The 23,869-nt window shown below is 46.8% G+C and overlaps 1 protein-coding gene across 7 annotated transcripts in view; it reads left to right on the top strand.

Annotated features, from left to right (window-relative positions):
• The window catches only part of GATAD2A (GATA zinc finger domain containing 2A), a 97,459-nt gene that overhangs the window by 32,351 nt on the left and 41,239 nt on the right, over positions 1-23,869 (top strand). For 5 of the 7 annotated variants that reach the window (XM_046671538.1, XM_046671539.1, XM_046671543.1 and 2 more), the window contains exon 2: positions 4,573-4,658. The exons of the other annotated variants lie outside the window; for them this stretch is intronic. The gene's annotated coding sequence lies outside the window, so the exon portion shown is untranslated. The remainder of the gene's footprint in view (positions 1-4,572; positions 4,659-23,869) is intronic. 7 annotated transcript variants of the gene reach the window in all.

Below are 23,869 nucleotides of genomic sequence, written 5' to 3' on the forward strand. Positions count from 1 at the left end.
GCTTTGGGGAGAAGGAAAAAAAAAGGAGGAAAATTGGCGACAGATGTTAGCTCAGGGCCAATCTTAAAAAATTTGGCAGAGGGGCTGGCCCCATGGCGGAGTGGTTAAGTTTGCGCGCTCCGCTGCAGGCGGCCCAGTGTTTCGTTGGTTCGAATCCTGGGCTCGGACATGGCACTGCTCGTCAGACCACGCTGAGGCAGCGTCCCACATGCCACAACTAGAAGAACCCACAACGAAGAATACACAACTATGTACCAGGGGGCTTTGGGGAGAAAAAGGAAAAAATAAAATCTTTAAAAAAAAAAAAAAAAAAAATTTGGCAGAGAGGGTCTAGGTGACCCTGGTCTTTGGGGTGCTCAGTTTGTGTGAAACAAGTGGATTTTGTGGACCTAGGGGTGGTAGAAGGTGAACGGTATTGTTGGGTTTCACCTTGGACTTTTTTTTGCCCTAATGTCATTTTCCCAGGACTGGATTGGAGCCACGTTAGTAAATGTTTGAGTGCAGACACAGTTGAAGAATTTTAGAGACCGCACGAATGTTTGGTGAGTGCAGACAGTGGTAGGAGGAGACCCAAGGTATGCAGCTTTCATAGGGCTGGGCCTCAGAAAGGATGATGGGGCCTTCTTGGGCTCCTTGGTACCCATGGCTCCAGAGACCCATCCCTGCGCTGGCTGTGCAACCCAAGTGAACTGGAGCTCCAGATGGTGCCCATGTCTGGCCAGATCTCCTCCCCTCAAGTTATTTTTTTTTTGTTTGCTTTTTTGTTTGTTTGTTTGAGGAAGATCAGTCCTGAGCTAACTACTGCCAATCTTTCTCTTTTTGCTGAGGAAGACTGGCCCTGAGCTAACATCCATGCCTATGTTCCTCTATTTTATACGTGGGATGCCTACCACAGCATGGCTTTTGCCAATGATGCCATGTCCGCGCCCAGGATCCGAACTGGTGAACCCTGGGCCGCTGAGAAGCGGAAGGTGCTAACTGCTGCGCCACCGGGCCGGTCCCCTCCCCTCAAGTTAAAAGGGAGCTGACCTCACTTGCCTGAGCTCAAGAGGATGAAATGGCAACGAAGGACTTCTCTTGCCCAAAGTGCAAGTCACTTGATTTCATTGTAAATCACCATGGCTGTTTTCTCATCAAGTCTGATCTCCCTCAGATTGGGAAATCATATTTTGTTTGGGTGGGTCAGAGTCTGGAAGGTGGGGGCGGGGGAGGGAGTGTGTGTGTGTGTGTGTGTGTGTGTATGTAAGTAGAGTACCCAGGTGCAGGGTCAAAGCCAAACCATAATGATTTATCAAGGGAGCGGAAGAGTCTCTTATGAGTTGATAATTGTGTACTTAAGGGTTACTTGATACTGTTTTAAATGTATGGGTTGGAAATAAAAACAGTAAAAGCTCTCTAAACTCAGCCAGTGCAGGATGACTGCCAAAATAGTCCAAATGATGTATCAGAGACAAGCGATTACAGTTTATTTTAGAGATATGCTCCCAGTTCTGATGGTGCTAAGTGGTCTTTGCTTGGTTTCAGCTCCTTTGTGAATTTTGCACTAATTGTATTGAGGGGCTGCTGCTGTGTGGGCTCCTCAGATCAGTTCCTTCTCCTTCAGTGTTAAACCGTCCCTGCTCATTCAGTCCATAAATATTTATTGAGCACCTGGCATGTGTCAGACACTGTTCTAGGTGCTTGAAATAAAATCTAGTTTTAGCAGGAAGACACCCCTTTTCTTGTGCCATTTACAGGTGAGAAAGTCCATAGGCATAGTAGCTGTGTTTTGTAGAGTATGTGGAGGGGCCAGGGCTGTGGAAGAGAAGGGGCAGGGGTGAGCAGGGTGGGCCTCTGAGAGAAATGGTCATTTGAGGGGACACAGACAGGTCAGCCATCTGGGGGGTAGAGTGAGGCAGAGAGAGCAGCTAGCACACATGCTCTAGCAATTACCATTAGAACAGACCGTCTAAGGATGTTTCTGAGAAATTGCATGAAGCTGAATATGGACTGGGCATTTGACATTTAGGAATCACTATATGGTAGTTATCTTTTCAAAGATCATTTTCAATTTGGGATGCAAACTGGAGAATTGATTGTTAAAATGATGAAGTATCTGGGATTTTTTAAAAAATATAAAAAGGCCCCAAGGAAGGAAGTTGCCTGGTGTGTTGGAGGCTGGAGCAGGGTAAGCAGGCAAGTGGTGGCAGGCAGGTCTCCAGGGCCGGGAGAGGATGGGGCTTCACTCTGAACGGATACAGAGCCTTTGGAGGGTTTTGAGCTGAGGAGTGAAAGCAGGGGGTCCAGTTCGCAGGCCTCCATCCTAGCAGGAAGGACAGTGTTGCCAGCGGAGGTGTGAGAAGTGATGGACCCCAGATGTGTTTGATGGCAGAACCTACTGGATTTCCTGATGAACTGGATATTGGAGTAATCTTCTTCTCCAGATTAAAATCTAAGCAGCTAAAAGACTGGATTTGCCATGAGCTGAGATGGGGAAAGCTGTGGTGGAATGCGAAAGTCTGAGGTGACTTTAAAACTTTTTGCATATTGCACTCTACCCCATGATGCATGTGTATGTTGTGATAATAGATTAAGATGACCTTCCTCCTTGCAGGGTTAGCCCTCCAGGAAAATGTTGTCCTGTGTGTCTTGTGGTCTCATGGAGTAGGGCACTTGGATCTTTGTTGAAAACCAGTTGTCCATATGTGCGTGGGTGCATTCTGTTTGTCCATCTACTTATCTGTCTATATTCATATTACACTGTCTTGGTTACTGTAACTTGAAAGTAAGTCAGTCTTGAAATCAGGTAGGGTAAGTCCTCCAAATTTGTTCCTCTTTTTAATGTTATTTTCACTATTCTAGGTCCTTTGCATTTCCATAAATTTTAGAAACGTAAAAAAGTATGTTGAGAATTTTTGACTGGGACTGCGTTGAATCTCTGGATCAGTTTGGGTGAGAATTGACACCTTCTGGCCTAGGGATAAGGCATATCTCTCCATTTGGTTAGGTTTTCTTTCATTTCTCTTGGTGATATTGTAGTTTCAGTTTATAGGTCTTGCACATTTTTTTAAATGAAATTGATCCGTAAGTATTGCACATTTATGCTATTGTAAATGGAGCTTTTTCTTTCTTTTTTTTTTTTTTTTAAAGCTTTGAGTTCTGGTGGTTTGTTGCCAGTATGTAGAGATACCTCTGACTTTTGTGTATTGACCTTGATCCTGAAGAAAGCAGATGCTCGGAAAACTCAGGGCGCCGGCTTCTGAGGCTTCTCCCTCCGTGGCAGAGAGGCCTCGGCTTGGGAGGTATGGAAGAACTAGGAGTAAGGGCGTCCACTGCGTTTCCGAGCCTGAAAGGGATCAAAAAGAGTGGCAGAAGAGTCCCCCTTCCTGGGAGCTAGCCTAGTGGTGGCTGTGGTTGGCCCTGGGCCTCACTGAGGAGGGTGCTGTGTGCTCCTTGGTGCCCAAAGTTCTTTCTATAGAGTTCATTGATAGTTGCTTTTATTTTATTTTATTTTTTGCAAGTTCTCCCGTGGGAGTGTTTGTCGCCATCTATGAGCTGTGAATTACTGTGAACTCAGTTTAAAAATAAAACTTTCATATCAGAGCAAGCTCCTGGTAGTCATGTGGGCGCAAAGAATGACAACAGAGGTGATACTGATAATATTCGGCAAGCTACAACTGACAGCACTGCTTGGGAGTCAGGGGTTTGGCTAATTTGCTGGGTTCAGCCTCTTGCGCCCACAGTCCTGGGCGTCTGACGTCAACAACGGAAGGGAATTACTGGGGCCACTCTGTCTCTGTGACCTTGGGAGAGTTCCTGAACATTCTTGAGCCTTAGTTTTCCTGACTGTAAACCAGGCAGCCCGTTCCTCCCTCTGTGGTATAAGCTCAGGAGATGATGCTTGGGATTAAACTGCGAGTTGCCCTATGGGGTTGAAGCCTGCCTGTCCCCAAGCACATCCGCCCTCAGCTTCTCGAGGGCAAACTCAGCAGGGCCTGGAATGGTGGGTGGTTTCCTTGGGGTCTGGTCCGTGTGAACGGGGACCAGGGAGTGAAGAGATCATGTCTGCAGAGGGAGACCTGGATGACCCTGGGCAAGTTTCTGAATATCAGACATGCCAGATCTCTTATCTGTAAAATGGGCATGATATTGTAATCTACCCCTAAGATTGTCTTGGGGATTCAAGAGATGCTGAGTGTTGGCATAGTACTTGGACTCACTACTAAGTACCTATTAAATGCTAGGTATTACTGGGTCTGCTGTTAATGTCGTTATTGTTAGAATCAAACCTTGAACCATTTTCTGTGTTTATTCTGTCAGCATGTGGCTGTGTACCACCTCATGTCTTCATCCAGTATGGCTGAAGATGGCTTCTGGTTTATTGGTTGACACCATATCAGGTCATGTGTCAGAGACTGGTAAAAATTTATTTCCTCAGCTTGCCCCCCTATGGAAGGTAGCAGAGACAGAACTCTGGTTGAAATCTAAAATTTTGCTAAGTAGTTCCAGGGGTTGGAGATATTTGAAATTGTTGGTACATTCCAGAAACTTGCTTTGGAAACTCAGTGTTCCTTTCTCTGTCCTTTGCTTTAGGTTGGTCAGCACGTTGATGCAAGTTGCCTTTTGCCATAGCTGCCACCATGGCTGGCTGGTAGGACCAGCATTCCCAGCTCAGATAGGTGAGTGCTTGGGGTCGGTGCCTCTGGAGTGAAGGATCTCATTTGTCCAGCAGACCTCGGTCAGCAACTTGGACATTTGAAACTGAACACTGCTTCAGAAGCTGATGGCCACCTCCTAGAGAAGATGGAGGGAGGCAAGTCCCTCCTGGATTGCATGCTGAGCTGTCTCCCTGAGGTTGCTGAGGCCCTGCCCTCTACCTCCAAGGTGGCCATTTGCTCTCCCCTGGACTCAGCGGTCACTTGTTTGAAAAGCCCAGGTCTAAATAGGATGAGCTGTCCTCCGTGAGGATCAGGGGCAGAAGATAATCCTGGCCAGGTGGCCTTTGCCCTTTGGTCGTTTCTGTGATTTTCCAACACTCACTGAAATGAGCAGAATTTTTTTCCTTAAGTATCTTCAGCGATGCAGGCCCCCTCTTCCCCCCTGCACTGGTGCTTAGAGCTGGTTGACCCTACTCCGCACTGTGCCTTGTGGGAAATTGAGTTGGTCTCCCTGTTTAGGGCTCTCAAATGGAGACTGTCCAGGGCTGTCAGGACCCAGTAGGGCAGAGCCCAAAAGCTGGGTAGGATTTTGTCTGTTACCATCAGGGGCTGGGCAGTGATGGTTTGGGCCAGGGCCACCTACCTGGAGAAGAATGTAGAACTGATATGTCTTAGAACTGGGAAGCAGCTTGGAGACCTCCTGGCTTTGTCAGCTGCTTCGTCTTACAGGCCAGCCAGTAGGTGACTTGGCGAGGAGTGCATGCCCTTCTGACAGCTTCACAGCTGCACAGGGTGAGAACTGGCTGTTCAGACTAACCTACTGGGCTGAGCACAGTATGTGACAAGGGTTGGGGGTTGGTTTTGTGAGATTTCAGCTCTTACCTGCATATAGCAAGACAATATGGGCATGGTCAAGTAATCCTGGCGTCAGGAAAACACTTCAGAATGTTCTCTTAACAAAAAGGAACTTTACTGGTGTTTAAAAAAAATTTTTTTTTAATTGAGATAATTTGCATACAGTACAATTCACCCATTTATAGTGTCTAAGTCAGTGTTTTTTTTTTTTTTTTGGTATATTCAGGAGTTCCTGAATATCTAGTTCCAGAACATTTTCATTACCCCCGAAAAAAACCCCACATCCATTAGCAGTCACTTCCCATGTCCCCTTCCCCAGCCCCTGCCAACCACTATCTATTTTCTAACTCTATGAATTTGCCTGTTCTGGACATTTTTTTTTTTTTTAAGATTTTATTTTTTTCCTTTTTCTCCCCAAAGCCCCCCAATACATAGTTGTATATTCTTCGTTGTGGGTCCTTCTAGTTGTGGCATGTGGGACGCTGCCTCAGCGTGGTTTGATGAGCAGTGCCATGTCCGCGCCCAGGATTTGAACCAACGAAACACTGGGCCGCCTGCAGCGGAGCACGCGAACTTAACCACTCGGCCACGGGGCCAGCCCCGAGTTCTGGACATTTTAATGTCGACAGAATCATACAATATATGACCTTGTGTGTCTGGCTTCTCTAACTCAGTACAATGTTTTTGAAGTTCTTCCACCTAGCATGAATCAATGCTTCATACATTTTTATGGCTGAACTATATTCCATTGCATGGATAGACCACATTTTGTTTATCCATTAATCTGGGATGAATCTGGGCTGTTCCCACCTTTTGGCAGTTGTGAATAGTGCTGCTATGAACATTTGTGCGGACATGTTTTCACTTTTGGGTATATCCCCAGGAGTAGATTGCTGGGTCATGTGGTAGCTGTTTAATGTTTTGAGGAACTGCTGAACTGTTGTCATGGCGGCTGCACCATTTTGCATCCCCCTAGCCCTACTCAAGGGCCCCAGAGCTCTTTGGAGACAATAAGTGACTCAAAGTCTGTGCCAGTTTCCTAGAGCTAGTTGAAGATTATCATGTGTTGACAGTGCTGGTTCCTGGTGCGCATTACTTGGTGCTCATGGCAGCATGTAGTGGGGCAGCCATGAAGAGGTAGGCCTGTCACTTGGCTGTCAGTTGTCTCTCTTTAGACATTAGCGTTTAAGATTAGTGGTTTACATCTGGAAATGGTTTTACCTGCAGCCCAGTGGAGTGAGTGACTGTCCCTCATGTCTGAGGGCAGTGGCCAGCTCAGAGTTTTTCCAGGTCCTTGGCTGGGCACCCCACCTCTGCCTGGCCCTTTAACTCAGAAGTACATGATCTGAGTAATAAGTACTTGCTGAATGAATGAATGAAAAAATGAAAGCAAGAAACCTCCCCTGTCTCTGTCACAGGGCCAGGTGGAAGACATAGCCATAACATTACAAACAGTCAGTTTAGGGGTTTGGAAGAGTACTTCCAAAAGCCATCCCAGGTGTTCCTTTAGGCCCTGTCTCTCTCCACCCAGTGTGTGAAGGGGCTTGATGGGCAAGGACAGTCTGAACAGTTATGGCAGGTGGTGGTCAATGTCAAACAGGCAAAAAAACAACCTTGAGTGATTATTTTTTAAAGATTTATAAATGTGTCAGCCTGTGTATTTTTGTCATGGGTGTAAGTCAGCCCAGCAAATTGATTGGTTTTAGGTTTTCTCTGGCTAGCACCAGTCCACACCCACTTTAAGTTGAACCATGGCCTGTAGTCAGCTGGGGTCTCATTGTTTCTGCTACATAGGACCCAGCGGGCACAGAGGAGGAGCAGAGTGGGAGGAGGGCTGACTCCCAGAAAGCCCTGAGGTGTGCACACAACCCCCACACAGCGCCTCACATTGTATGCAGTTGGTGGTGTGCACACTGAGGCTCAGGCTAATGGACATGGTATCTGTCCTTGAATTTTGCCTGTTGGAATTGTTCAGCAGGTACACACTGTTCATATGCTGAGACTGGCCCTGCACTGGGTATTAAGGATCAAAACTGGGTGTGACTTATAGAAAAACAGACAATTTACAGAAAAAGTGAAGGCAAATGGCCCTTAACCAAGGTATGAAAGATACTCAGTCTTTCTGATACCAAGAATAATGCTTGTTGCAGCTTCCCTGAGACATTTCTGACCTTTTGTCCTCAGAGATGGACACTCTTCTATTGATGGGAGTCAGGCACTGCCATACGTTGCTTTTAGGGGTTCACAGCTCCTCAGAGGGGGATTGCTTGCCTTTTGCTCCAGCAGTGCCACTTCTAGAAATGTGTCCCAAAGATACGCTGTCAAAAATAAGGATTGTGACAAGGCTGTGCATACAACATTCTGAAGCAGCGAAGCTGGAAATGACTTAGAAGTGTTTCTCAGTTGTGGCTGGGAGTGATGTGGGTGGATCTGCCTATGGGTTGGGAGCCGAGCCCCTAAGTGAAGGAAGGAGGGATGTCTTCATGTCATGGTGACAGGATTTCTGCGGTGAAATGATGAGTAGAAAAAAGAACAAAGTAAATGATAAAGAGGTGTAGCACACTCACTTTTATCCCCCATGAGGAAAAGTGAGGCGGATATGGATATATGTGTATTTGCTTATATTGTATTTTTAAAAATGGAAGTATAAACCATAAATGAACCACATGGTGAACTCCAGAAGAAAGGATGAGAGGGGTTAGGGTTACCTAGAGACTTCTCTGGGGTTTCCTCTCTGTGTAGCACCTGATGCGTGTTTTACATAATTATAAAAGTATGTCAAATGTGTGTTTGTGGGGGCAGTCCCTGAAAACCAAAAGCAAAACAAAATAAATGAATCTAAGTGCATGTAAGTTGTGACTCAACTTGGTGACTTAACCTCTTGGAGGATTTATTTCACATGACTTTAAAAACACAGAAGTTTGACAGTAAGTGTTTTAGTGACTATGCCGTAAGAGGAAAATTTGTTTAAAAATCTTTAACTGGGGGGCTGACCCCGTAGCCGAGTGGTTAAGTTCATGCGCTTCGGTGGCCCAGGGTTTTGCCAGTTTGAATCCTGGGCGCGGATGTGGCACCGCTCATCCAGCCATGCTGAGGTGGCATCCCACATGCCACAACTAGAAGGACCCACAACCAAAAATACACAACTATGTACCGGGGGGCTTTAGGGAGAAAAAAGAAAAATAAAATCTTAAAAAAAAAACCCACAAAAAAATTTAACTGTTTTCTTTCTTTTTTTTTTTTTGGTGAGAAAGATTCACCCTGAGCTAACATCCATCGCCAATCTTCCTGTTTTTTTGCTTGAGGAAGATTAGCTCTGAGCTAACATCTTTGCCAGTCTTCCTCAACTTTGTACCTTTGTACTGATGCCTTCACAGCATGGCTGATGAGTGGAGTAGTCTGCACCTGGGATCCGAATCTGCGAACCCCAGGCTGCCAAAGCGGAGCACGTGGAACTTTAACCATTTGACCACAGGGCCAGCCCCAAAAATCTTGAACTGTTTTTAGGAGTTATTTTTCGTTTCAGGTAAACGATATAAATATTCTTACTGTTACATATTGTAAGAGAAAACAAATAAGTAATTAATGTCTTTAAGAACTAGAATTTTCAGGGTGAAAGAAATATGAAAATATAAGGTTGAAGCACTTAAGTTAAAATGTTTTAATTCTAAATCTGCATTGGGAATGGCTCGATTGTGTAAGATGGTACCGTGGTTGTGTCAGAAGGACCCACAGGGGCACCCCTGGCCAAGGATGAGACAGGTGAGTGTGAATGAGAATGCATCCCCAAATTGGAGCATGAAATGTGTTAAAAATCCACAGGTTCGTGTTGGTGCTCAAAGGAAAGGAAGGTACTAGCTGGTCCCCATTGGAAGGTGTTAGGGAACTAACTCATTTTGAAAATTGGTTAATAGAGGGAAAGAAGCAAACATTTATCCGACCTCTTCTCTATGGACTGACTTGAACAAAATAGTGGGTGAGGACAAGTTTCCCTCACAGATCAGTGCTGCCCTACAGAACTTTCCAGAATGCTCTGAATCCTCACTGTCCAATGTGGTACCTGGAATAGTGTGAATGAGGAAGTCAAGTTTTAATTTAATTTAAATCTATTTAAATATAGCCACATGTGGCTAATGGATAGAATATTGACATATTTTGACTAATTAATATGAAATGATGGAATTATAAGTTTATATGTTTGCAGACATCTAATGAAATGGTGGGTCCAGACAATGATCCTCAGTGGCTGCCAGCCCCAGAAGAGGGCACAGGTGCTTTTGGAGGGACGTGTGCTGGTCACACCTCAAAATCTAATTTATAGAAAATCAGGGTGTGTTGTTCCACCATAGGGATGCCACCCGTAAAACCCGCCTGTGGGAAACAAGATAAATGATCTAATTTCTTCAACGTATGATTGAAAGGAAAGTGGGGGGGGGGACCTATAGGTTTCAAACAAGTATGACTCTGACAAAGATTGAAGACTGCTTGTTCAGTTGTCGAAGGTGTGATTGTGGTTTGTCCTGTAGAGATAAATACTGACCCATTCATTCATAAATGCATGTTGCATAGGATTTGCTTTCCAGAAGCTGGTGGGCTGTGGGAGAAGGGAACAGTGTGTGGAAGGCCAGGCTTGGTTGCCTGATGACTATGGAGCCTGGGTGGTAGGTGCATGCAGTTAGTTATTCATGCTATTCTCTCTACTTCTGTGGGTATGTTTGCAATTTTCCATAATCAAAAGTTTAAAAAATGGGTTTGACCCAGGCATTCCCTCAGGGAGCTTTATGATGCCTATCACCCAGGGCAGGGCAAATGTCCATTTGCAAAAGTAAGGGTGGTGGCCACTTGTGGTAAGTTGAACTTCAAGCAGAAAACCATCTTCAGAGATTCTGGAATTGCCATGAGGGGCTGTAGTCTGTGGCCTGTCGGGAACAGCCTGTTATTACAGCATTCTTATTTTTTGTAATAGCAACAGTCACAGCTACCCTTCAGGGAGCCCTTGGAGAGCTTTAGTGATAAAGTGGGTGGTGTTCCCATTTCATAGCTGAGGAAGCTGAGGTGTGTGTAGGTGAACCAGGCATCATTCTGGTGCCGATGGCACCTTCTGTTCCCTGCCCCCAAGTACCTGGAGTGCTTCCTATTACCACGTGTGTTTCTTCATTTCACTACTCTGACTCTCTGTGACATCCCATACATTGTTTTCAGACCTAAGTTAATATATTCTTGACTAGAGACCAATCTTAACTCCCCATTGATGTTGTCTGTCAATAGTAGCCATAGCCAGTCAAGAGTGTAGATAAAGTAGATGGTTAACTGGTCTTCAACATGATTTTGTCTTATAAAAAGTAGTGCTTTACAAGTTTGATCCTGTGTGCAGTCTGGGGATCGCTGCAACTCCCAGTATAGGAGGGACCTCGCCTCGTGTCTCTTGGCCTGCTGTATGTCCATTGTCTACCCCTACCTCTGTGTGTGTCCTCCTGCTGTGTGTCCACGGCCTATGCTGCTTGGGTGGGAGGCCTTTTGTTAGAATCCCCCAAGGATGTCCCTGAGGCCCAGTCAGCTCTGGTCCCTGGTAGAAACTAAGCAGGTGTTTGGATGAATGAGTGAAACACCTAGGAGACTGAGGTAAGGTGGCACATTCCCATTGTTAAGTCTGTGATGGGCCTGACTTGAATCCAGCTCTGCCTTTGGTGGCCTGTGTGACCGCAGCTATCTGAGGCTTTGCCCTCTCTCTGCCTTGGCTCTTCATTGGTAAATTGTCTCTTGTATCTTCCATGTGGTCACATTCCAAGGCATCAGCTCCTTTGCTGAGATAGTTCTTAGTTCCCACCTGTATGGTGGGCTTGCTGTGGCCTCCTTGGTCACTATGAGAACTAGATGGTTGATGTGTGAGGAGGGGCTGCGCCCTGGTGGATGATGGCTCTTTGGTCGTTTGGGATCTTGTTGCTCAAAGGAGTCTTTCCTTGAGGACCTGTTTCTGTGCCATTGGGGTCAGAGTAAGTCTGCTTTTGTGTTTTAGTAATTTAGCAGCTTTAGAGGGGTTGTGCTTCTTGGGATTACGATTTTGTTTTTGTTTTTTCTGCCTTTTTTTTAAAAAAACAGAAAAACAGGGGCCGGCCCCATGGCTGAGTGGTTAAAGTTCGTGCGCTCTGCTTCCGCAGACCAGGGTTTTGCCGGTTCGAATCCTGGGCGCGGACATGGCACTGCTTGTCAAGCCATGCTTGGGCGGCATCCCACATGCCACAACTAGAACCGCTCACAACTAAAAATACACAACTATGTAACCCAGGGGCTTTGGGAGAAAAAGGAAAAATAAAATCTTAAAAAAACAAAAACAAAAAACAAAAAAAACCAAACTGAGCTAAAATTCATATAAAATTCACATTGGGGCCGGCCCAGTGGCGCAGCGGTTAAGTGCGCACGTTCCGCTTTGGCGGCCCGGGGTTCGCCGGTTCGGATCCTGGGCACCAACATGGCGCCGCTCATCAAGCCATGCGGATGTGGCATCCCACATGCCACAAGTAGAAGGACCCACAACTAAAAACCTACAACTATGTACTGGGGAGCTTTGGGGAGAAAAAGGAAAAATAAAAGCTTTAAAAAAAATCTCCATTTAACTATTTTAAAGTTTTCAGTTCATTGGCATTTAATACATTGACAATATTGTACAACCATCACCTCTAATTCCAGAACAATTTCATCACCCCAAAAAGAAACTGGTACCCATTAAACAGTCACTCCTCACTCTACCACCTCTGTACCCCTAGGGCCCTAGCAACCACTAATCTACTTTCTATCTCTATGGATTTGCCTGTTCTGGGCATTTCAGATAAAGGGAATCATACACTATGTGGCCTTTTGTGTCTGGCTTCCTCAGCTTAGCATGTTTTTGTGGTTCATCTGCATTGTGATGTGAATAAGAACATCATTCCTTTTTATCACTGAGTAATATTCCGTTGATGCATATACCACATTTTGTTTATCCATTCATCCATTGGTGGACATTTGAGTATTTAATCGTTGGCTACAGTGAATAGTGCTGCTTTTAACGTTGGTGTACATGTTTTTGTTTGAATACATTTTCACATCTCTTGGATATATACCTAGGAGTGGAATTGCTGGGTCAATGGTAATTCTGTATTTAACTTTTTGAGGAACTGCCAGACTGTTTTCCATGTCATTGCACAATTTTACAGTCCCACCAGCAGTGTTATGAGGGTTCCAATTTTTCCACATCCTCTACAACACTTGTTATTTTCCTTTTTTTTTTTAGCCAGTTGTTTTTAGTGGGTGTGAGGTGGTATCTCATTGTGGTTTTGATTTGCATTTCCCTAATGACTAATGATGTTGAATATCTTTTCATGTGCTTGTTGGCCATTTGTATATCTTCTTTGGAGAAATGTCTATTCAAGTCCTTTGCCCATTTTTGAATTGGGTTTGTTGAGTTTTAAGAGTTCTGTATATATTCTGGAAACTAGGCCCTAATCAGATATATGATTTGCAAATATTTCCTCCCATTCCGTGGGCTTTTTCACTCTCTCTTTTTTTTTTTTTAAAAGATTTTATTTTTCCTTTTTCTTCCCAAAGCCCCCCAGTACATAGTTGTATATTTTTAGTTGTGGGTCCTTCTAGTTGTGGTGTGTGGGACGCTGCCTCAGCATGGCTTGAGCAGTGCCGTGTCTGCACCCGGGGTCCAAACCCGCGAAACCCTGGGCCGCTGAAGCAGAGCGCGCAAACTTAACCACTCGGCCACGGGGTAGCCCCTCACTCTCTTGATAGTGTCCTATGCACAAAAAATTTTAGTTTTCATGAAGTCCAATTTATCTTTTTTTCTTTTACTGCTCTTGTGCTTTTGGTGTCATATCTAAGAATCTATTTCTAAATCCAAGGTCATGATTTACTGTTATGTTTTCTTCTGAGAGTTTTACAGGCCTAGCTTTTAATATTTAGGTCTTTGACCCATTTTGAGTTAATTTTCATATGTGATGTGAACAGTTTTGTTCATTATCTTTCCTGTTGCCACGAAGACGTTTTGGCTTATTTAACTGAGAAGGAGAAGATGATAGCTGGGAGTTCTGAAAGTACTTTTTCTCATCTGTTTAACAAATCTGTATTGGGCACCTATTCTATCCTGGGCCCTGGGACGGTAGGACTAAACAAAGGTATTCCCTGGTTTTGTGGGGGATGGGGTGGGCACACAAACAGAAAGATGAGTAAATAAATAGAATGTCTAGTGGTGATGAGGTGGGAAAAGGGGTAGAGACCCATCGAAGGGCATGTGTGTCACTTTGCTGTCTCAGTTCAGACCTGAAGGAAGTGTGTTACACAGAGATCTGGGGGAGGAGCCTTCCAGGCAGAGGGAGCAGAAAGTGCAGAGGCCCTGAGATGGGAGTGAGCTTGGCTGTCAGAGGAGCAGCTGGGATGTCAGTGTGGCTGGAGCTGAGAGAATGGCGTCAAGGGGTAGGGGAGACGTGGGGGATGGCAGGAGATGAGGTCAGAGAGGCTGGCGGACCTGGAGGCTGGAGTGAAGCCTTGGTTTTACCTTGAGTAGTATGTTTCAAAAAAGCACCGCTAATGTGGTGCCCCTCAAACTCAGCTCAGCTGTTTCCTGGAGGTTGGTGTAAGTGTCTATACCCAGAAGAACGCCCTGCCCAAGGGGAAGATTTCTATTTAACAAGGAGGTGGAGAGAAGTAGGATTTCTGTTCCAGCTCTAACAGCTGTGCAGGAAGTGCTGCGAGAACTGTTCGTCGGTAGGAACTGTTTCTTAGGCCCATGGGCTTCCTTGAGACCAGAAACTTACTTTAGGCCTAGAAGTAGGTTTCCCTGCTGGCTCTGATCCTCCTGGGGTGGCTCTGCCACCGCAGGACGTGTGCAGGGAGGAGCTTGACAAAAGAAGCCCCGGCAGGGCCTCTAGGCGATGGCATCACCACATTTCTTGGCGCCCTGATGAAAGTGACAAAAGATGCACACTTGCTTCTCCTACTTTCTACTCATGTTCCCTCCTGGGAATGGAGAAAGCTTTTCTGGCCCTTCCTGGAATTTTCCATGGAAAACCTCCCTGCCATGTCCAGCCACAGGCCTCAGTGGAGCTGGTGGTTAGCGCTGTGTCTTGGCTGGGCCCTTAGGGAGTTGGCCCTGGAAGGGTTAAGGCCTCCCATTTTGTGATGTGACACCTGCTGGGCACATTGCAAATGGCATGAAAATGGCAGGTGTAACCCTTTGTGAGATAAGGAGGCTCAGCCCAGGAGGCAGCTGGGAGGGGATAGAGGACTGGTCCTTTCCCGTGGGAGGGAGATTCAATCTGCTAGCCCTCATGCTGATGTCCTACACCAGGTGACTCCTGATCCCTGGTTCCCTGTGGACATTTAATATTGCTCAGATTCCCTGCCACAGGCGGCACCTTTGTTTCTGTGTTGTGTTCTCCCTCAGCATTTGTTTCTCTGTCTGAGGCTGCAGGGTTGGGGTTTGGGCAGAGGCCCTGGCCATTAGAGGCTCAGATGCCTACATGGGGCCACTTTCACGTGGGGAGCATTGGGTGCTTACTGAGCACTTTGGAGAGAGCAAATAGAAATTCCAAGTCCTCATCTCCAAGATGAGCCTCGGGGAGCTGTTGACAGTTTTAGAGACAGTTCGTTGCTACCAGTCTCTCCCCCTCTTAAAATATGATCATTTTGGGGCCGGCCCGGTGGTGTAGTGGTTAAGTTCGTGCTCTCTGCTTTGGCAGCCCGGGGTTTGCAGCTTTGGATCCCAGGGCAGACCTAGCACTGCTGGTCAAGCCATGCTGTGGTGGCATCCCACATAAAATAGAGGAAGGTTGGCACAGATGCTAGCTTGGCGACAGTCTTCCTCAAGCTAAAGAAGGAAGATTGGCAACAGATGTCAGGTTAAGACCAATCTCCCTCACATACACACACACAGAAAATAGTGATCAGTTTAGGTGTCTTTTTCCTACTGTGTGCCGTGACTGGAGATGAACACAGGCTTTCATCTCATGTCACCAGGAAGGGATGCTCAGAGGCCAAGGCATGGGGCCACAGTGTAGACGGAGCTGAGTGAGATCTGTGTGGCTAGGTGGTTGGTGGTGGTCCCTATTTTAAGGAGATAGGCTGTGTTTGGGGGAAGAAAATAACGTAATCCCTACACCATTTTCCGGGGATAGAGTCTTTGCTTTCTCCAATCTCCCCCCACCCCACCCTACCTCATGACTCCAGGGAGGGAGGTGAGGAATGGGGACTTGGCTGTTCCACGCCAGGCCCTGCACATCTCCTGAATGAGTTTGAGTGGTGGGGTGCACCGTCAGAAGCTGGCTGTTCCTGTGGCATGAGCCTCATCAAAGGCAGTGACTGTCAGTTTTCTGGAGATGACTTGTCCTAAAACCTGCTTTGTTCCCACACAGAGTACTGTAGTGCGATGCTACCAGCTCCTTTCTCACTGTGTAGGAGTCTACGTGAGATTTGCCTTTAGGAATCTGAACACCATTAAGGTTTTATTTTTAAAATGTTGATGGGGGGCCAGCCCGGTGGCGCAGCGGTTAAGTTCGCACATTCTACTTCTTGGCAGCCCCGGGGTTCGCCGCTTTGGATCCCGGGTGCGGACATGGCGCCTCTTGGCAAAAGCCATGCTGTGGTAGGCGTTCCATGTATAAAGTACAGGAAGATGGGCATGGATGTTAGCTCAGGGCCAGTCTTCCTCAGCAAAAAGAGGAGGATTGGCAGTAGTTGGCTCAGGGCTAATCTTCCTCAAAAAAAAGAAAAAAGAAAATGTTGATGGTTATGACTTATGTTAAAGTTTCTTCTCTCTAGGTTAATTTTGTTAAATATATCCCCAAAAAGCATTATTTTGGAGGCATAATTTACAAGTCCTCTACCTTAAAAAAACAATCAACAATCAGATTGTAAATGTGTGTTTATTTCTAAATGTGAAAGCCAGAGGTGCCAGTTCTTTTTACTCCTTTCACTCTTAACAACCTGCACCTCTGGGTAGTTCTTGAAACAAGGACTGAAAGTGACTAGATAGGATGAATGTCTTGGTCCGACCTTACCTTGGATGACAACCCTCCCGGGTGGTGATGGGCTTAAATTTGATGGGTCATTCCTATTTTAGATGAAGAGCAGGGAAGGGACACCACCATCTAGCAGTGTAGTGTTTGGGAACACCTAGGATGTTAGAAGTGCCATGTTGGGAGGAGGCTGAGATGCTCCTGAACATAACCTTCCCCTTTTGACTCCTGCAACTGAGCTGAGCGCAGCACTTACAGATGGTGTCTCTTCCTGGAAGGGGTAGGTAGAAAGTGCCTGTCGGGGCTCAGGGCAGAGAGGTCGCCGGAGGAGAGCACTAGTGCTGAAATTGATTTATTTGATGGAGTGGCTGGAGGCGCTTCATTTAAGTTGTGTGTGTGCATGTCTTTTTGGAGTCTACTCTATATCATTTCATAGCTCTCAGTGCTCTCCTCATCTGTCGTTCACGACCCAGTTAAAGGTTTCAGCCTTCCCCACTCTCACAGGCTGATGGCCTGTCAGGTACTCACCCCACCCACCCTGCATTCCCTGGACTCCTGCAGGGCACCCGGTGCCCAGGGAAGCCCATGGGAGGCCCGGTCTTGGTCTTCACTGCTAACCTCTCACACTGAGTAAGTGGCCTCTCTGTAGTGAGGATGCTTCTTCCTTCCAAGTGACCTCGTTCCATTTAAAAAACAGATGTTAAAAGTTGTAATCTCCTTTTATTTGGCTTTGTCTACTTTTCTTGGAGATGGGTTTTCGTATGCCTGTCTAATTTTTGCCACTTGACCTTTCCTGCTGCCATTTCTTCCTCCCTCTTCTATTTGTAAGAATCCAGATTCTACCCTTGGGGCTCAGCTCAAATGAAACATTTCTGGATTCTTCCTCTCCTCCTCTAGACCAGCAGGGTGGACTCCTTTTCTGGTGTTGACTTGTAATAAAATGATGATTTGCACATTCATCTCACAGCCCTTTCTGGCTGTTTGCTCCCACAAAGGTGGGGACCCTAAGCTGCTTGTCTTCCACCCTCAGCAGAGGAGATTCTCCACGATCACTGGCCCCTCAGAGGTCACTGTCTGATGCAGGATCAGTTTGTCAGGAGCCCATCAGTGTCCACATCCTTCTGGGCCAGATGGGCTGTGAACTAGGAGAAGGAATGTCCTGGGCGGTTAATAACTGACTAGGCTCCTCGTGCTACAGAAGTTTCCTTCTGGGTTCACGCATCACCCAGATAAGCAACAGTAAACAGTGGTCAGTTCTTTGCCTTCTCTGGAAGCTTAAATTACTATGTGCACAAAGTAGTGGAAATAGGCATGGTTGCAGTGCTAGTGATTTGAGAGTGGTCTGCTGCTCCAGCTGGGTGTGAAATCGTTTGTCTGTGACTGGGCTCAAGGAACTGTGGGTTGAAGTGGTAGAGGTGCACAGGAATCCGTGCGAGGCCATGTAGGACTCTGGGCTCCTTCACGTGCTTTAGATGTTGTGATTCTGGCAACTGTGTCTAATCTCATTTCTGTACTTTATGGTTTTCCTTCTACTTGAGACAGGTGGATCAGGAGCCAAGTGGACACTGATCACTCATGAGAATTCTTGTCCTTTTGCTCAGAAGTGGACAGAGAAGAAAGACCTTTTCTGAGATAATTGGGCAAGATTTGGCAGTGGGAGAAGGGGATGAAAACTGTACACATGTGTGAGTGCAGGTGGTGTGCATGTGAGCAGGCACACGTGTCTGAGTATGCACCAGTGTGAGTGCACACACACATATATTTGTGTGTGGTACATGGTTCCTGGTGTGTAGCTAGACTGGTGTGCTGCTGCTTTGGGAGTGAGGAAGTCTGTTGACACCCCAGCTTTCTGCGTCGGTCCTCTGCCAATAGGGTGTCTATTGAGTGGGGTCAGATGCTCCCAAGTTGGGTTTGCTGTGTGTTCCTTGTCTCTTCCTCTTTTTCTTGATGCCCTTGGCCTCCTGAGAAGAGCCCAGAGCCCAGGCACCCTGGCCAACGGGAGCTGATGGTGAGACCTTCAAAGGAGCAACTGAGCCCCTTCAACAGGACAGAATTTCTTGGTCATGTCTCTCATTTTTGTAAAGTGACTGTCCACCCGGTGAGCTGCATTGGCCTCTCTTAACAGCAGGCAGAAGGCTCAGAAAACCCTCATTGGTTCCCCAGGTCCAGGGAGCCCCAGTGTTGGATAGACAGGACATTCAGGGGTGAAGTGATGTGCCCACCAATCAGGCCTAGTGTTCCTGTAAATGTTAGCACAATTGAAGGACCAAGGCCCTCACTAGGGGGAGGCTGAGCTGCAGGCAGCATGCACTTAGTGCAGACCTTTGGCCACCCAAGAGGATTGTTCTGGAATCTTGATCCATCGCATAGGACAGGGTTGCAGAGCTGTGATGCTGCTGCTTGCCTTCCCAGGACCCGGGACAGTTGAGGTGGTCTGTTGTGGACCTCTGTCCTCCTGAATCCACTCATCCCACCCCCTGCCAGGTAAAGTGCCCATCTCAATATTTTCCTGGCGCAGATAATTCCTCTTTCCCCAGCCCTCAAGAGTAAAGGCGAGTCCTGGTTACCTGGAGAGGCTGGGCCCCGCGGCTTCCTTCCTACTGCAGGGTGTCCCTGGGGCCCCCAGGTCTCCAGCCACTCAGCCCAGTGTGCCAGTGCCCTCAGGTCCTTCTCAGACTCAGCCCCTGCGCTTTTCCTCAGAGCTTTGGTTTGTTGCTCAGGCATATGTGCTGAGGGAACCGCTTGTTTCTGTAACTGGGTTAAAGTTTCATCCACTGCAGTAATAGAGTTTATAGCATGCTATTTCCTTGTACGAGGGGACTTATTTATCTTGAGTGTGTGTAGGGCTTTTAGGATGGTATAAAATTGACCCATGCACTGAGACAGAATGACCCTGCAGTGAGCTGTCTGCACTTGACACTTTTCAAAACTAGATTTCTTTTGACTTCGTCAAAGCAGTTAACCTTGAGTCTTGGGCTTGGATTGAATTTAAATGTTTAAGTCTTTGTTTTAACTGATTTTTCTCTGTAGTCAGTTCTGCTATAATGCTTGTTTTGGAAAAGCAGATTTGTTCCAATGCTACTGATACATTAGGGCACAGTTGGATATATACTGATATATGGATATATATTGATATATATATATATATATCCAAAGTTGATATATAACACACAGGTTGCATCTGGTTGAGTGCGGTTTTGTCCAGGAGAAATGCTAGGTTATGGGTTGGGAAGCTGTGGCCCTCAGGCTGGTGGCCTGTTTTTGGTAAATAAAGTTTTATTGGGACAATCCATGACCATTTGCGGACATACTATCACAACTGCAGAGCTAAATAGTTGGGACAGAGACTGAATGGCCTACAGAACTGAAAATATTTACTGTGACCCTTTAAGAAAAAGTTTGCTGACTCCTGCACTAGGTGAATCCAGAAAACTACTCTCAGCTAAACAGAGCACCTGCAGGTACACAAAATCAAAATGCACATACTTGGGCCTCCTCCATCCCCTTCTGGGGTCAGACAGCCTCCTTGCAGCACTTCAGAGAAACTCAGAAACCACAGCCCACCCATAGTCACAGCAAACAGGCAGCCCTTCCCCCAGGTGAGGGGTGAGGCTTCAGGAAGCACTTGTGTATTTCTTAGCCATTTAACATGCTACCATTTTTAAAATCAAGTTCCTGTCTTTTTTTATGTCATCGATGACGTCTTGGGATGTTGTGCACTTAACCATGTTCCCAAAAGCCCTGTGTTTTTATGGCTTGATTTTTGCGTGGCAGTTTTTAGGCATGCGTGTGTTATACTCCAGCAGAACTTACTGTACTTTGAAAGCAAACAGCAAAAGGTGTGGTCTCACTCATGACACTCAATAAAGCTGTAATCGTTTCATATTTTGTCTGGACCCCGTGAGGTGAGTGTGACAGGTCAAACCCAACTTTCTGCTTATGAGGAGCTCCTTGTGTCCTTTGGAAACTTCATGCCTGACTCTGGGTGGTTGACACGATATTTTGATGGGCACTGCCTGGAGGAGCATGGGCTTCAGTTCCCAGAACTGTCCTACTCATTCTCTCTGTGACCTCTGCCTACCTCAGTTTCCCCACTTATAAAATGGCAGCTGATGATAGCACTTACCTTGCAGGTGGTTGTGAGGATCATTGGAGCTGATCCATGAGAAGTAGCTGCTCAGTCAGTGTTAGTATTATGCCCTTAAAAGTAAGAAGAATTTACATTTCTGTTAATCACAAAGGAGCAATAAACTTGGGTCAAGATCTGAGGACCCCAGTATCAAAAGGGGGCCTGAGGCGTCTGGTCCATCCCACCCCATCTTGGAGAGAGCTCCTCTTTGTAAAACCTGTGTTCATCTAGTCGTCAGTTGTTTGCCATGCACCTGCTGTGTGGCCGGCACTCTTCTAGGGCTAGGGACACACCAGGAACATTGATGCTGAGGCCCTGCTGTCATGTAGCCTCTTACCTGGTGGCTGTAGGTGACGTCTGACTGCAGGGGGCTTATACCTTCTGGCTTTGGGGTCTTGTCTGGCCTTGCCCTAGGGAGAGCAAATCTTAGTTTTCTCAGGTGTGGCCACCATGGAGGCATTTGAGAATGGCTGTTCCATCCTTCTCCTCACTGGCATGGGCATCATTTTAGTCTCACCATGTGCTTGTCACTCCAGATGGAAACAAACCGTTTAAACATGATTAGCAAAAAGCCTATGCACCATACATGGAATGTTCCACAATGGGCAGCCTGTGAGAGTGCCAGGTAGAAAGAGGACTGGTGGACCTGGGTTTCAGACCCAGACCCTTAGCCCACCTCGTGGGGTAACATTCCCATCTTCAACACACAGAGGCTCTGAGTGAATGGCAGCTGCCCTCCTGGGCATGTATGGGTGTGGCCCTCTGCCCCAATCACTTGCTGAAGAGAAAGTCTCTCTCCTGAGTCTTCTCAGTCCAGGTCTTTGGAGGCCCACGGAGCTTCTAGCCAGATGGCTGGGCTAGGGCCCTCCTCATGGTGTACAAGAGAGAAAACGCTTGTATTTCTGGAGCGTCTTAAATTTTCAGACCACTGAGGGTTAAGAACCTGGGTTCAGTCAGTCAGTAGTCAGACTTTGTTCTTTCCTTGAGAAAACCTTTGGCACAGGACTCACTGTGGCTTCTCGTCCTCTGCCTGAGACCCTCCCTGCTCAGTGGCTTGGCCCTTGTTGTTCCTCTGCCTGGACCATCTCTCTGGATTCCTGTTCCCGCATCAGCCTCAGGTTGTGAGTCTCCATCTCAGCACACTTGCCTTCCAGAAAGCCTGAATGCAGGAGTTTTTAATGATAACACTTGACTTGTTACCTTCATTTTTCTGTATAGGCAAAAAAAAAAAAAAAAAAATCCCCAGGAGTCACACACTTCATGAGGTTCATTTACAGAAATGTAGGTTTAACTCAGTAGTGCATACAAACTTGTAATGTTTGCCCCACTCTGAAAATGAAGATGAATGGGAAAAAGAAGTTTTTGCCATGGAAGAGTTGAACATCGATCCAGGAGGAGAGATGAAGCTGCCGAATAGTATAGGGGTTTTTGCTGTGGGCAGTCTTGGTGAGGGACCATGTGGGATGTGAGCCCTCTCAGAGTGAGCTCACACTGGTGTTGTAGCTTGGCAGCCACTCGGGACACCTGATGGCCCAGGTAGAAGGTCGGCTGGGGGAATGAATCAGGGGGTTTGTGTCTACTCTTTAGAGCTTGAGAGTTGCTGTAGTAAGTGACACAGAAGGGGATCTTAAAGTTGTGTGGAGATTTGGCAATAACAAATGGGAAAGTGGCAGTGGTGTCCCCTCTCACTCCACTGAAGGTTACATGTTTGTCTTGTGTTCTTGGTTTTGCCGGTTGGAGGAGCAGGCCATGTGTCCTCCCTACGTCACCAGTGCCCTCTGATCTGGGAAGTGCCTCCCTCCCACAGGGCCTTCTCCGCTTGCCCTACCCCCAGCTGACACTTGTCCTTTCACTTCTCAGCCTCTCTAGGTAGGAGTGTTATTTCGTCTAACTTGCCTTTTTGTTTTCTCTGACTACAAGACTGATATGTAGTCACTGCTAAGAGATATAATACAGAAATGTTTAGGAGCTGGCTGCGTAACCGAGTGGTTAAGTTTGGGCACTCTGCTCCAGCGGCCCAGGGTTTTGCCAGTTCGGATCCCATGCCCGGACATGGCACTGCTCATCAGGCCATGCTGAGGCGGCATCCCATGTAGTACAACCAGAAGGATCAGAACTAGAATATACAACTACGTACTGGGGGGCTTTGGAGAGAAGGAGAAGGGAAAAACAAAGAAAAGAAGAAAAGATTGGCAACAGATGTTAGCTCAGGTGTGAATCTTTTAAAAAAAAAAATTTAATACGGAAAGTGAAAGTTCTTAATCCACTCTTCAGAGGTGAGTGCTGTGGATTTTAGCCCAATTTCTATCAGTTTTGATTTTGGTAAACATTCTTTTGGTATTTTTTCTGCAGATTATAAGCATTTTAAAACCATGTGAATGGTATTCTACAATTCTGCAACTCGGTTTTCTCATTCAGGTTATTTCTGATAACCTTGTTTCTTCACATAGCAGGTCTGTGAGGTATGGTTGGGGAAACTCAGGCTCAGAAAGTGACAGGTTTCCCCAGCCAGTTGTTCCCTGAGGTCTGGCCTCTGTTCTCTGCTCTATCTGGTGGTGGAGGCTGGCTATTTTTGGCGTGAGTTTCTTCCAGAACACAGCTGCTGCATCCCTGCCAGTCAGTCAAGAGAGATGTGTCAGAAAGTGGCTCAGACCATGAGCAGAGTGAGGTCTCTGTTCTGGAAGGAAAAGCATTTGCCTGTCAGCTGGGGGCTACCAGCACCACAGTGCACCTTAACTCTTCTCTCCCCAGGTGCCTGAGTTTGACTCTCAAGAACGTGGGGAGCCTCTGGAGGGTGTGCAGATCTGGACTTGGCCTTGGGAGCTTCCTCAGGCTGGTGTCTCTAGGAGGGTGGATAGGATTCCTGGGTCCAGGCAGGAGATGAGTCCATGCATAGAGGTGGCACAGCCCCAGCCTTGGGACCCAGGGCGCAGAGACCCATCTGTACTGTGCGTTTACTTGGTGGGCTATGGGCACCTGGCTGCAGGCCTGGGGAGCTGCCCATTGGTGGGGCCTATGTGTCGAGGGGTGTGGAGGTTGGCCAGTGGCTAGTGAGGCCAGCCTCTGGACTCTGTTATCACCCAGCTTGGCATCTGTTGCTTCACAGGCCCTTCTTTCTTTCTGACAGGAAAGGGTGCTCCACACCACTGTGAGGACAATGGCTGCCCCATGTGCAGGCCTCCACCTGTGAGCAGACATTTCTCAGCCTCTCTGTGTTGACAGCTCACAATCAGGATGTCCAAACTACCCCA

Source organism: Equus quagga, chromosome 9 (assembly GCF_021613505.1).
Source record: "Equus quagga isolate Etosha38 chromosome 9, UCLA_HA_Equagga_1.0, whole genome shotgun sequence".
Taxonomy (NCBI): Eukaryota; Metazoa; Chordata; class Mammalia; order Perissodactyla; family Equidae; genus Equus; species Equus quagga.